This window comes from Halichoerus grypus, chromosome 6 (assembly GCF_964656455.1).
Source record: "Halichoerus grypus chromosome 6, mHalGry1.hap1.1, whole genome shotgun sequence".
Classification (NCBI taxonomy): Eukaryota; Metazoa; Chordata; class Mammalia; order Carnivora; family Phocidae; genus Halichoerus; species Halichoerus grypus.
The window spans coordinates 40013186-40027229 of NC_135717.1; the positions used below are offsets into that span (position 1 = coordinate 40013186).

A 14044-nucleotide genomic window follows, 5' to 3' on the forward strand; every position below is an offset into this window, starting at 1 on the left:
GTGGGGGGGTGGTGCTGACCCCCCAGTCCCACTGCCGGGATGCCCCAGGCGGAGTGGGGGATGGTGGTGGTGCTGAGCCCCAGTCCCGCTCCCAGGATCCCCCAAGCGGAGTGGGGTGGTGCTGACCCCCAGTCCCGCTGCCGGGATGCCCCAGGCAGAGTGGGGGGCGGTGGTGGTGCTGACCCCCAGCCCCACTGCCAGAATGCCCCCAGGCGGAGTGGGGGGGTGCTGACCCCCAGTCCCGCCCCAGGAGGCCCCAGGCAGAGCCCCACCCGTGGTGGGAAGACGACACGTGACCCGGCAGACCGGCTCCCAGACACCACGGCTACTTAGCCCCGGGGAAATCCAGTTGCGAAAGTCACTATAGTGACAGTTCCAAGGAGAAAGATCACAGGCTTCTCCCCAGAGGTGCAAAAAAAGCCTTGGGCAGAATGTAAGGCCCATTCCTGATGAAAATGAAATGAGTAAGGACAATAGGAAGGATTGCTTTCTTATCACAGTGACATAGATAAGCCTTTTTGTAAACCCATCACCTCACTGAAGAAGTAGATGTGGGCGTACTTAGGGACAAGATGAGGGCCGTGCCTACTGCGTCCACTGCCTGTGAGCCCTGGCACCAGAGGCTTCAGCCACTGCGGTCTGACAGGGGAGTGCCTCAGGGCCATGAGAATGGAGCCCATGGGGGCTCTCCCAGTTCACAGAGGCTACACTGATGTACCTGGAAACCCTGAATAATGTCCAAGTAGACTCTTCATGATGATGGGATGTTCCACGTCCTCAGCATCCACAACCAGCCAAGCACATGCGGCCACTAAGCATGGAAATGGGGCTCATGTGGCTGAATAGCGAATGTTTGGTCCCATTTCATCTTCTGTACGCACGAACTTAGCCGCACGTGACTCCCGACCCTGCCGCAAACACAGCACCAGACCATCAACAGAAAGAGAACAGACTTTTCAAATAATAAACTCAGTAAGGCTAAAACTAACACACTGAAACCAAAAGCCTTCATATCCGCACAAAATCACCAGTGGGAGGATGGAATGGTAGAGGAGTTCCATCAACAATGGAAACCGAGACAGTAAAATACGTGGAAGTGACCCTAGTGAGAGGTGTGCAAATGCCGTTACTGGGACAGGTAAAGGACTGTGATTACAGATTGCAGAGTAGAGACTATCCGTCACTGTGTCGGCACTAACGACCCCCCGCAGGTGAAGCGGAAGAGCCCGGTTTTAGGGAACGCGCCCTGAAATACTCCACTCTGCAGCTTCAGGTCTGAGAAAGGAAAAGCAAACATGGTAAAATGCTCACGTTTGGGCAACCCGGCAGAAAGGAACACAGGGATTCGTTATACCGTTTTTGCAACTTTTCTCTAAACGTGAGGTTATTTCAAAATAGAGAATTTCATTACAAATGCCCATGTCCTAGGACCAGGTGCTTCCCTGGCAGGAACTCATGTCACGCTTGGTCTGTGAGTGCGGCTTCTGTGAGGCTAAGCTCTGCTCATTCTGGCCTTGGTGATTACCTCCTGAAAGTCTCCTGACTGCTCCTCACATGCCCACTAGAAGAACTAGGCAACTCCAGACACACTAATGCTGAGCGATCCCCAACACATCATGGGGGTGAGGGAGGAGAGCGGATGGTGCATGCAGAGAGCACGCCTGTGTGCACAGGCCTCTGCACACACACAGTGGCCCCGGGATGCCCGGCCTCGCGACCAGCCACCTCTCGGCGGGAACTGGCAGCTCTGAGGTTGGGAAAACCCATGTTTCTGTGCATTTCTCTAAAAATTAATTTTTTAAATGTAAATGGTTTTCAATACTGTCAAATATAGGAGGCTACAGCTGGGACCCTGCCGTAGGTTGAACTGTCCCACAAAATGACAGGCCTCAGTCCTGACCCCCAGGACCTCAGAATGGGGCCTTATCTGGAAATAGGGCCATTGCAAGTGTGATCAGTAAGAGCGGGTCAGTCACCTGGAGTCAGCGAGTCCCACCCCAAGAAGACAGTGTCCTTACCCGGAGATGCCATGTGACCCCGGAGGCAGAGACAGGGGGAGGCATCTACCAACCAAGGGACGCCAAGGATCGCCGGCATCACCAGAGACTAGAAGAGGCAGGACGTGCCCCCCAGAGGCAGCATGGCCCCTTGACACCTCAGTTTGGGGCTTGCAGCCTGCGGACTGAGAGGTATGTGTGCAGTTTGAGCCCTGAGTTTGTGGCTGTTAGGGCAGCCCTAGGAAAGCAGTAAGACCCTGAAAACACACAGCAGTGCCTGAGTCCAAGGTGGGCACGGCAGCCACGAACACTCTGCTGGCCACGATGCCTCCTCCTCCATCTTCTGTCCTCGTCCCTGTCACAGGATATGGAATGGGTCCCACCTGCTGTAGCTAGAAACCACCTCTGGCTCGTCCGGTGCACATGTGGATTCTTTCCAACGCTAATCAGAACACGCAGGAGGCACCGGAAAGCTCAGAGGCACTACAGACGGGGGTCTGCCACCTGCAGCACCGGGGGCGGGGGCTGGTGACCACAGAGCAGAGAGGACAGGGCAAGCACACTGGCAGGCATTCCAGTGGCCACAGTGGCTGCCAGCCCAGGGGAACAGGAGTAGCTGTGTCAGCCTGAGCATCCCACAGGTGCACAGGCGAGTGGCCTGAGCGTGGGCACCACTCAGCTGCAGGTGCAGGAGCAGGTGCTCAGGCAGCCGTTCTAGACATGAGCACAGGCCACACCCGCGTGCACATGCACACCCCAGCCGCAAGGGCTCACCAGGCACCACTGCGTCTTCACATCCGTGACCTGCCTCCAACAGGACAGTCCGCATCATCAGCCGCCACCGTGAGGGGACATGGGGTGGACGCAACCATACCTAGAGCTGGTGGCGGAGCTGGGTCCCTTTCACCTCCCTGCCGGCCCTGAGCGGAGGCCGGGACAGACCGCTCTGCCCTTCCCAGAATGAGCAGCCCTAAAGCCACGGAGGGATGGGACAAGACCTGTTCCTCCCCAGGGACTGGCACCACACAGGCCTTGGGGCAGCAGTGCTCTGAGCAGCACGGGGTGGATTCGTGCTGTGGAGACGGCGGCTGCAGGCTCGGACACAGTGGAACCGGGGCATCGGCGAGCTCACGGCTCTGACGTGAGTGCTGTGGATGGAGGTGCCCGCGTAAGTGTGTGCACCCGGAGTTTCTCAACCCTGCGTCCGCCAGGGGCACCAGGGCGGAGGGGAGGGACAGAGGATCTCAGCACATGTGTCCCAGAGAGCAAGGAAGGCCACCAAGCAAGGGCCCCCCAAGACGGGCTCCCACTGGCCACAGCCCCGGCAGCTGGAGCGTGAAAATAAGAGGCAATCACATGACTCAAAGAAGAGAGTTTGATGGGAAACGGCAGTTCCCAGGCCGCGAGGGGGGAATGGGGCCTGGAGGACTCCTTGCTGACAGAGCCACACAGGGGAGGCAGGCCGTGCTCGGGATGCGCCAGGTGCCGATCCTACACCCACACACACACCCGCCACCTACAGCAGGCGCCGTCAGGCAGACTCAAATTGGGGGACCCACCAGGCTGTCAAGGAGATGCACACACGTCGACCTGTTCCCGCAGAGCCCACCCCATGCATGCACCCCAGTTCAAACAGGGTCCCCACATGGCTCGTGGGTGTTCCTTAGCTAATCCCCTTCCCAAAAGGACCCTACAGCATACATTAACTTTTATGTTGACTCTGCTTTGGAGTTTTCCTAAGAATTTAGTGACCCTCCGTTGGCACAGAGAATGACCTGAGATTCCAGGTGGGGGTCCTGACCCAGAGAAAAGGCCCCCCCAATGACTTTCTTGCTCCAGGCGACAGCCTTGCCCTCAGATCTGCCTGTGGAGCATCAGCAGGTGGGTCACCCTGTGCGGGGCCACCTCTCCCAGAGCACACATGACCACGAGGGGCCGAGGCGGGCGCGTGGTGGGGTTCTGGGCCGACGGTGCCACTCTCCCTCACCCGGAGCACACCCTTCCACGCCCCCAGCCAGCGCAGGCGCCTATCACAGTGTTTCCGGGGGCCACTTCATACTCCACTGGTTCCGGGGGTGCTGGACAGGGCCCCTGAGGCCGGGCCCCTTACTGTGGCCAGAGCGGCGGACAAGGAACCGGCGACCACGAAGGGAGGCCACCCCACAGCCCGACCTCCAGCGCAGGCTGCCGTGGGCCTGAACTGATGGCCCATGTGGATTCCAGGGAACGTGGCTCTGTGGCCCACGTGTGCCGGCCAAAGCAGCCTGCTGCTCAGAGGGGACACAGCCCAGCCCCATCCTGCTGCTCACCCCAAAGCTGCCTGGTGAGATCCAAACTCACTTCTCTTCCTTGTGTGTATTTTCTCTGGAGCCCGACCCATGGGCTTTTCTGCATTCTCTTTGAGATAAAAATCAAAAACAAATCTTTAAAGGCCATCTCCAAAAACCACAGAATGGCTGGAATTAAATAAACATAAAGCTTGTGGTTTTCCTCTCAGGAACTTCCTGCTTATCTGATATGCGGAGTCAGCAGCGCCTCAGAGCCCAGGCGGAGGCTCCCGGGGGGGGGGGGGGGGGGGGGGGGCCTCAGCCTTGGGGCAGGGGCCAGGCCCTCAGGTGACCGCCCGGCCCTGGCGTGTGCACCAAGGGCGGTGGGCATGGCCAGACCTGCTGGCCTCACGCAGGTGCACACACGCACGCGAGTAGCTTCCTGTTAGAGGGGAATTTCGCTGAGGCCTGCACGCCATCGACAGAGTGTGCGCTGAACAGCAACATCCCCCAAATATTCACGCCCACAGAGGGGAGGCTCGGGGAGAAGACAGTTGATTACACCCACGGGCACAGAGAGGGCCACGCACACAGGGCGCAGGAAGCACCAGCGTGGTCCGGGCAGGAGCCTGACTTGAGGGCGACCAGGCCACAGGCTTGAGATTCAGGCGGGCTGGGGCACAGGGCCGTCCACCACTGTCTGGCCCCTGGCCCTGGAGATTCAGGGGTGGGAGGCAGATAAGAGGTGGTGGGGCCACGGACTCGGGACTGGCCAGCTCCCCAAGAGGCTCCAAACCTCCACCTCCTCCCCCCCCAGAACCTCCCACATCAGAAAGGAGGCCACGGCGCCGCTGAGCTGCTTTTACTCACCACACGTCCAATGCTGCGTGTGTGGTTTTTTCCCAACATCAACCGACTCTCCAGCTCTCTGGACGCCCGCCACGGTTCCTGCAGCTGAACTCCGTTCCAACACTCACCACTGGTGCTAAGCAATGAAGACCCACAGGCTGTGGGGGCCCTCGAGACACCCTCCACTTCGGGCACCACAGTACCAGGTCCGCAGGCTACCCACACTTGTGCCCGAACCGGCCGCAAAGTTTGGGGGGTTCTTAACAAAGGATACGTCTCAGGAAGAGCAGATGGAAGAGACCCACGGGACGAGAGGTGGGGAAGGGGCACGGAGCTTCCAGGCCCTGCCCGGGAGCGCCCCCAGCACCTGCAGATGAAGACTAAATGTTCATTTTTTATTATCCCATGGACAACATCTTCTGACAAACACCCTGCAGCTGATTTGAAAGCCCGTGGCCCTCCCTGCCGTCAGCTCAGGGAAAGTGGGGGCGGGCTCCCCACAGCCTCTTGGCATGCTGCAGGGCAGACCACCCCCATCCCAGAGGGGCCCCAGGAGGAGACTCTGGGCACCACCCACACCCAACCAGCCCTCACAGAGTTAACTGCAAAAGCGCCCCGTGGCCGGCAGTCCCACCCCCGGGCAGGCACCCACGCACAGCGTCCACTCTGGTCCACATGAGAACTTGTGCACAAATGTCCACCCACAGAGGAGGGGTGAACAAGACATGGCCCAAACACAGGACGGAATACCATCCAGCCTCCGAAAGGAAGGCATTCTGACATGTGCTCCAACATGGATGCTCCCTGAGGACGTCATGCTCAGGGAAAGAAGCCCCCACGGGAAAATGCTGTGGCTTCTGTTGGGAGGTCCCTGGAGGAGTCAAATCCACAGGCACAGGAAGTGGACGGTGGGCGCCAGGGGCGCGGGAGGGAGTGCCAACTCATACGGGGTTTCTTTGGGGCTGGCAACATGTTCTGGGCTTAGAGGTGACGTCACACAACCCTGTGAATGCCCTAAATACCACGAAGTTGTTCACCTTCAAATGGTTATTCTGGGTGTGAATGTTACCTCGATAAAGAAGCCTTGAGGCTGAGCAGTCCCTGTCCCCCAGGGGACTGGGCCCCGTCTGACCAGACGGGTAGCGTCCCGCACCTGCACTCCTTCACCTGATTGCTCGAAGCCCTCCTGCCCTTCCTCATCTCAGATTGCTGGGCACCGCCCCGTGGTCTCCCACCTTTCCTTGGGCTCCCCCACAGCACACCCCAACGTGACAGCATGCACAGAAGAAGCCAAGAGGATGAGCCCCAGGCGGACCAATGCAGATGTGCCCACCAGGTCCCCACTTACACCTGCCTCAGGTGAGCCTGGAGGGCCGGGCCAGGCCCTTCTCCTGGGACCTGGAACACCAGCCACTTTAAGTGGAAACACAGGCCTCAGGGCCCAAGTCCCCCACAAGCCCCCGCCCCCGCTCTCAGCCAAGGGCCTGAGAAATGAACTCTGGACCCATTTTATCATAAAAATCGTGGCGTTTAGATACACCTATATAAAGGCCTCTTCTGGCAGAGGCTTGAAGGAATGGTCAGCCTCTGTTCCCTGAGACCTGACGTGTGGATTTCAACACAATGAACACAACCAGCTGCTCCACTGGACATTCGTGGGGCCCGCAAAGGCCTCAGGCGGGATGCAGTGCATTCAGGTCTGGCAGCCACACGAGGATTCCTCCAAGGGACTGAAGGGGCCGTGGGAGAAGAGCCAGAGCCCTTCCCGAAGGGTGGCCCCACCCCACCCCTGGGCACAAAGCCTGCAAAAGTGGAGGCAGGCGCTCAGACTCGGCCCCACACCACAGCAGCACAACAGAAAAGGCGGCGGCAACCCACACGTCCATCCACAGATGGACGGGTGAATAAAGTACACCACCCACACGTGGGACTGCACTCACGTGAAACATCCAGAGCAGACAAGTCCACAGACACAGAGAGCACAGGGAACGGGGAGTGGCCACTAGTGGGTACAGAGCTGGTTATGGGGCGGGTGACAGGAATGTTCTGGAACTAGATGGAGGTGGTGGGTGCACAACACTGTGGATGTGCTAAATGCCACTGAATTGTTTAATTTTAAGTGGTTAATTTTATGTGCATTTCATCTCATTTTTAAAAAAAGAAAAGGAACTGTAAAAAAAAATCAATTCGTTTTGAATCCTGGAGAAGTGGCAGCAGGGAGAGTTGGGGGTGAAAGGGCCTGGTACGTCTGACGTCCATTGGGCAGTCACTGTCCAAAGCTCCCACACACGTTTAACGCCCTGCAGGACAGCATTCTCAGGACAGGTGACTGATGCAGACAATCAGGACAGGGGACAGCCCCATTTTCCCCGTTGTGACTGTGAGTCTGTCACTTCCCTGCCCCTCCAGCAGCCTTGAGGCCCCCACGGCCCAGGTGTTAGCTGGAAACCATCCTGTCCTGAGAGCGATGCACGGGCGTGTGAGCACTCATGTGCGTGCTTATACTGTGCACAGTGTTCCATTTGTATCTGCAGGCACATGCGTGCATGTGTGTGTGCGTGTTGGCACGTGTAGTCTGGGTGATGGTGTGTGTGTGTGTGTGCATGCGTGTGCACGTGTGTGCCGAGAAGGTGGGCTGTGGCAGGGCTCCATCCAGAAGAATTACCCTGTGAGCTACAGATTCAACTTCCTTTTTTAAGATTTTATTTTTAAGTAATCTCTATGCCCAACATGGGGCTGGAACTCACAACCCCGAGATCAAGAGCCGCAATCTCTTCCAACTGAGCTGGCTGGGCGCCCTTCAACTTTTAAGTTTTCTCGTAGCTGCCCATATTTGAAAAGTAAAAGGAAACATAAAATTAATGATTCATTTACACAGGCCTATCTAAAACACTACCATTTCACCACGTCATGCATATAGCAAGATGTTTTGTTTTGTTTTGTTTTGTTTTGTTTTTGCATATAGCAAGTTATTAATCTGCCATCTTGTCATCTGTGCTAAGTCTTCCCCTTGGGTGTGTTTCAGACTTGAAGTACCTCACTCCGGGCCAGCCACTCACCCGGGGCGCAGTGGCTACGGTGTCCGGCAGCACCACGATGGGCAGCCCAGCTCCTAACCGCACCCAGCGTAGATGGCAAGTGACAGACAACGAAACAAAACCACCCACGGCCACCACTGGCCCAGGGGGCAATAGAATGGCTCTTAAAATGGCCACCGTGACCAGATGTTGGCTCTGAGGTCTGGTCCAGAGCCCACGGGGCAACCGGAGGATCACACCTCACTTGCCGAGTTCCATGGTCCAGGCCCCTCCACCTCTAGCTCTTCACTAATGTCCCCTGAATCCACAGTCCCAAAAATGTTCCAAGGGATTTGGGTAATGTCACCTTGAGATGGCATCAAGAAACCATTAAAACTGTCTTAAACTGCTTAAACTGCCCAGGGAGCACCTGTGGGACAACATCAAAACTCAGAGGAGGAGTGGAAGGAAAACCCTTCCAAGGGGTGTCTGCGTGTCTGTAAACCCAAGATCGGCACCACAGAAAGAAAGGCCCGGAGAGACAGAGGAGGTTTTCATCCCTGTGAAAGCCAGTTTGTGTATGACCAGCCCCTCGGACCCCGGTGTGCCCCCAACCACAGGCTCCTTCCACACTCAAGGGGACTGTCGGTGCCAGGCGTGCCCAGAGAAGGCACCTGCCGCCGCCGGCCCTTCCCACTCTGTAATGCCCTCTCCCACACCGTCCACTGAAGATCTGGGAGGTGTAGGCTGAGGCTGCCCGAAATCTGCTCAAGGTCTCTGCTGAATTCCACACAGAATTAAATTTAAAGAAACCACCACCCACATGAATGGCACCAACCCCCGCAGCTCTCTCTGCAACCCGTGACCAGCTCAGCGGTCTGTCCCTGGACATTTTCCAGTAATGAGCTATCAGCTCCCCTGGACGGATGGAAGCCCTAGTTTTCACGCAGGATACTCTTTCCTTTCCTGCATTGGTAAGAAATAACAGCTATTCTTAAAATTCACTATCCACGCATTGGTAACAGAAGATAGCAGACTATCAGAACCTGGTTTTGCTCAAAAGTGGCTGTTGGGAGGCAAACCCAATTCTATTTAGGAGGATGAAACAGCAGGTTAGCTTTGCCAAGAACAAGAACTTGGAGAGAAGACACAAGACGTGAGAAATCAGATTAACTTCTTCTGTGAGGCAAAATATTCTACCAGTTTGCAGCTATAAAATTCCTACAAGCTTTACTAAAAGAAAAAAGAAACCACACACACACCCAACACAGAGCCCCAAGGCCCAAAGCTGTTCCAGAACAGAAGTCTGTTGGAGCAAAAGCAAAATCACCCTTGAAATTAAAGCAGGGAGGCTCATGGAAGCGACTGTGCATCCCTATTTTCGTGAATATACACCCCTGGGTACCTACCAGCCAGGAACCAAGAGATAAAATTAAAGGTTTCAGAAAAGAACAGAGAGGTGAGGGGTGGGTGGTGGGGCGACAAGAGGCATCTAATTTTATCTGGCTTCTTTCCAACAATAAAATCTATTCCATCATTTTCTCTGGGTGAAAGCTCTTAATAAAAATGTAGTGTGACTGAAATTTGGAATTCTCCAGGGATTCTGCTGGGACGGGGTCTAACAGCTGCATGAAGCTCCCTCCAGCACAACCCGCCCTAAGAAAGGCCACGTGCAAAGGCTTTGGGCCGTAACGTGGCTCCTGGACCACTGTGTCCCTGAACACAAAGATGGGCTCATGTTTACGCCTCCCAGCCTCCTCCTGTCCTGGGGAGATGGGGTGTCTCCTCCAAACCTCCAGCTGGCAGCTCTTGGCCTGTAAGAACTCACGAGAAGGACGGATGGAGAAAGGCAGGTGCTCAGCTGCACCTCTCAAAGCCACATCCTCCTTCCCACCCCCGTTGATGCCCTCCCCCTCCCCGCCCCTACTCAGTCAGGGCAACAAGTTTTACTCTTTCCTACTGTGCAACCATCACCCTATCTAGTGTCAGACTTTCCCATCACCCCAAAATGAAACCCCATGCCTTTCAGTGGGCTCTCCCTGACCCCCTCCCCAGACCCTGGCAGCCACTGATCTTCTTTTCTCTCCATGGATTTGCCTGTTGCAGGCATCTCCTATAAGTGGACTCATACGATATGTGGCCCTTTGAGTTTGGATTATCTCACTGAGCATAATGTTCTCAAGGCTCATCCATGTTGTGGCATGTGTCGGAGCTCCATTCCTTTTTATGGGCAAATGAAATTCCACTGTGTGGACAGACCACATTTTGCTTATCCATCCATCTACAGACATTTCGGTTGTTTCTACCTTTTGGCTACTGTGAATAGACCTACTATGAACCCAGGTGTACAAGGATCTGTTCAAGCCCCTGTTTTCAATTCTCTTGGATGTGCACCTAGGAGTAGAATTCCAGGGTCAGGTGATAACCCGTTGAGGAGCTGCCAGACTGCTTCCCACGGTGGCTGCACCATCTTTCCTCCCCACCAGCAGTGTGTGAGCGTTCCAGCGTACCTACCTCCTCACCAGCACTTGTTGCTTTCCATTTTGTTTTGTTATAATCACCATAGCGGGTGTCAAGTGGTATGATTTATATTGTGCTAGGCATCTTTTCAGGGGCCTGCTGCCCATCTGTATATTTTCTTTGGGGAAATGTCTGTTAAGCCCTTTATGCATTGTTAAAGTGGATTGTTTTGTTTCTGCTCGTCTTTCTTGAGCCCCTGAATGTAGGGGGTTCTGGGCAGGGTTTGGGTGCAGGTGGGTTCCCTGACACTCGGTGTAAGGCTCTCGGGACCCTCTAGCACAGCCTGCCCTGGAGAACAACAGGCTGTGCTAGGCACAGCAGCCTTTGGTCAATGCTGGGAAACAAGCAGGAGGGACCATCTCAGTCTTTTGATGTTCTCCTGGGTATTCCATCAAAGGATGTTATCATACAGTTTATTTTATTTTTTTCCAGGAAGAAATGGATCTCAATTACCATAGAACTTATATGAGCAATGGCCCAGAGGCCAGGTTGACATCTTGAGCCAGAGTAACATAAACTATCCAAACCATCCAAACGGAAGCCCACTGCAACCTGAAATCCCGGAGAAGTGTTTAAGACCAAACTTCATCCTCGTGCAAAGGGAAAAATGGTTTCTGCTTAAGACGGACAGCATGTAGCGATACCAGTTGTCACTATTATGCTTAAAATAATGACAAATATCAAACACAAAAGATGCCTTCTACCACTTCAAGGTTGTGCCACCAGCTCTGTTCCCTGCACAGTGGGCTCCACGTTCCTTCAGTTCTCTGCCTACGATAGACCGTTTGGATTCATTTCCACAAAAGCAGGGCCACATAACCCTCAACAGACATGCTCTCAGCACACGAGACTCTAAGAGCCATGTTGCAGCACTTTGCATTTTAAATTTCTGCCATTCTAAAGTGTCTGTCCCTGAAACACTAGCATGATTTAAATGGAGCTACCCAAAATAGAGAAACCATGTTTTTCTGTACCTACGTGAAAATATAGGTATGACCACTCACACCTGCAAGCTCCTCATGTTAAATACTCCCAGCCATGTGAGCACACGTCTGTCTAGCCAGGAAAGAGGGTTGGGGTGTGGCCTCCAGGCAGAGGTTCAAATGGCTGCTTCTACACAGCGTTGCCCCACTCCCAGTTCTCCTGAGGCTGGAAGCTCGGTGCAGCTGCCTGAGCTGCTGGTGTCTCTGCCGGCCCAGGCAATGAGGGGTTCCCAATTTTCTCTGAGCACCAAGGAGTTGACAAGTGTGGGATACAGTAGTGACATGTGGCAAATCCCCCTTTCATTTCTTACATGGGACATTGTGAACCCGATTTAAACCAAACACAAGAAAAAACTAAATGTGTGTGTGTGTTTTAAAATTTTCCAATATCCAATAGCCACCCAAGGCCATGATGAGCCACCCACCCTATAGAAGTGCACATCCTGGCCTGCTGCATGGGCCCCCACCTGCCTTCAGCTGGGGCCTCTTTTCTCACTCACCTTCACAACATGATGATGTCCGCCAAGGAGATGATGAGCAATATTGATCTTTCTACTCATTCTGCTGAGTTTTGTGAGCACAATGTCACACCTAAGGGGAAAAGAGGCAGATGGAGGGTGGAGGGGTCCTTGGTCCCAGCACCCACCCCCCACATGTCTTCCACTCCCATTCCTTCACTCCACCTGCATGTCTGGCCAAGTTTGGGAGCCTCTGTGAAGAAGGCTGCAGGAGTGCCTCTTATGTTCTGTGACAGGGGCCTGTCAATTAAACTGACAAGCAACAGATTAACAAAAGAAAAAACTTTAGTTATGTGTACATGGGAGCCAAGAAAAGCAACTGGACCAGAAGTTTCAATTAGATGTTTATATACCTAACTTAGTAAGAAAAAGGAAGAGGGGAAGAAAATCCTTTCTTTTTTTTTCAGATTTATGTATTTGGGGGGGCAGAGGAAGAGGGAGAGGGACAAGCAGACTCCCCGCTGAGTGTGGAGCCCAACACAGGGCTCAATCTCACAACCCTGAGATCATGACCTGAGCCAAAATCAAGAGTTGGATGCTTAACCGACTGAGCCACCCAGGCACCCCAAGAGAAATCATCCTTTTTAAAGAAAGAACAGGTCACCTGGGTGGCTCGGTCAGTTAAGCGTCTGCCTCTGGCTCAGGTCATGATCCCGGGGTCCTGGGATCGAGTCCCACGTCAGGCTCCTTGATCAACAGGGAGCCTGCTTCTCCCGCCGCTTGCCGCTCCCCCTGCTTGTGCTCTTCTTCTCTCTCTCACTCTCTGATAAACAAATAAAATCTTTTAAGAAAAAAAGAAAGAACAAATAGGTTTCTTTAGGAAAGACACATGTGTTTCAGGAAAATAACTGAGATGTAAGGAAGTTTGTGGTAACAGTTGTCTATACAGGTATAAGCAGCCTTTTTGTCTCTTTTAGGGCCATAAAACTCCCCCGGAGAAGGTATTTAGGATAGGTTTTATTTGTGGCATCCCCTTTGGGAGTAGACCCACCCTAAAGAAGGAATTTATGGCAGCCTTATTTCCCAGAAGTTGCTTCTTATGCTCAGATAAGGAAAGCTCCAACAAGGATTACTTCTGCATCTGAGGATTCTCAATTGTCTCCAGCTCAAAATAATCCTCATGCCAAAGTGGTATATTTTGGAGTGGCATATCCTAGTCCCCTTCAAATCCTTTAACCATGATGCAATCACCCCATCACCCAGCTATAACCAAGTCCTCCTGAGCCAATGGGAGTCACTGTTGTGTGAACTCCATCTGTTCTTTCCTCTAAGACCAGACCCAGCAGATCTTTTAAGAGCCACTCAATCTCCCAAGTGAGCATGTTTAGAAGACCCAGTGAAGAGAAGGGTGTGGCCCCCAGGGCAGCAGAGGAGAGGGACTATATTGGGTTCTGACTCCAGGAAGCCACTGACAGAGCTTAGGAAGGGGGAGGGGTGTATATGTCAAAGCCTGCCTGTTGCCCTGGCCAGGCCACACGGTCCAGGTTTCCTAAGTAAGTAAAAGTCAGAAGAACATCCTCTGATGGAAACCATTCGGCTAAAGGCTTTCTGGAGCCCTGGCCACACGGATGATACTGAGGAGCTTCAGAAGCATTCCGCTTATGCCTGCTGCCCTGCTCCTTCACCTCCGGCACCCACCTCACCATGGTTTACTCTTTCAGCAAGACTATGATTGTGTTTGGGCACCTAATAAATTACTATGACAATAACAAAGGTCAAAGTGTCTGTCCCAACACATCAGAGTTCCTTCCACTTGGAATAAGATGAATGAATTCTCCTTCCCTTCCAAAAGTAAAAACAAAAACAGGCACAAGTGTTCTTAACTTCCTTCAAAAGACATATGCTTGGAAATGTCTGCAACCCAAAGATTCTGTCAATTCAAAATGCACTGGG

General features: G+C 53.8%; 1 long non-coding RNA gene across 2 annotated transcripts in view; it reads right to left on the minus strand.

Annotated features, from left to right (window-relative positions):
- LOC118530132 (uncharacterized) overlaps positions 1-14044 on the minus strand; it is an 89839-nt gene that overhangs the window by 68089 nt on the left and 7706 nt on the right. For both annotated transcript variants that reach the window (XR_013448962.1, XR_004914475.2), the window contains exon 4: positions 5135-5480. This is a non-coding gene — a long non-coding RNA (uncharacterized LOC118530132). The remainder of the gene's footprint in view (positions 1-5134; positions 5481-14044) is intronic.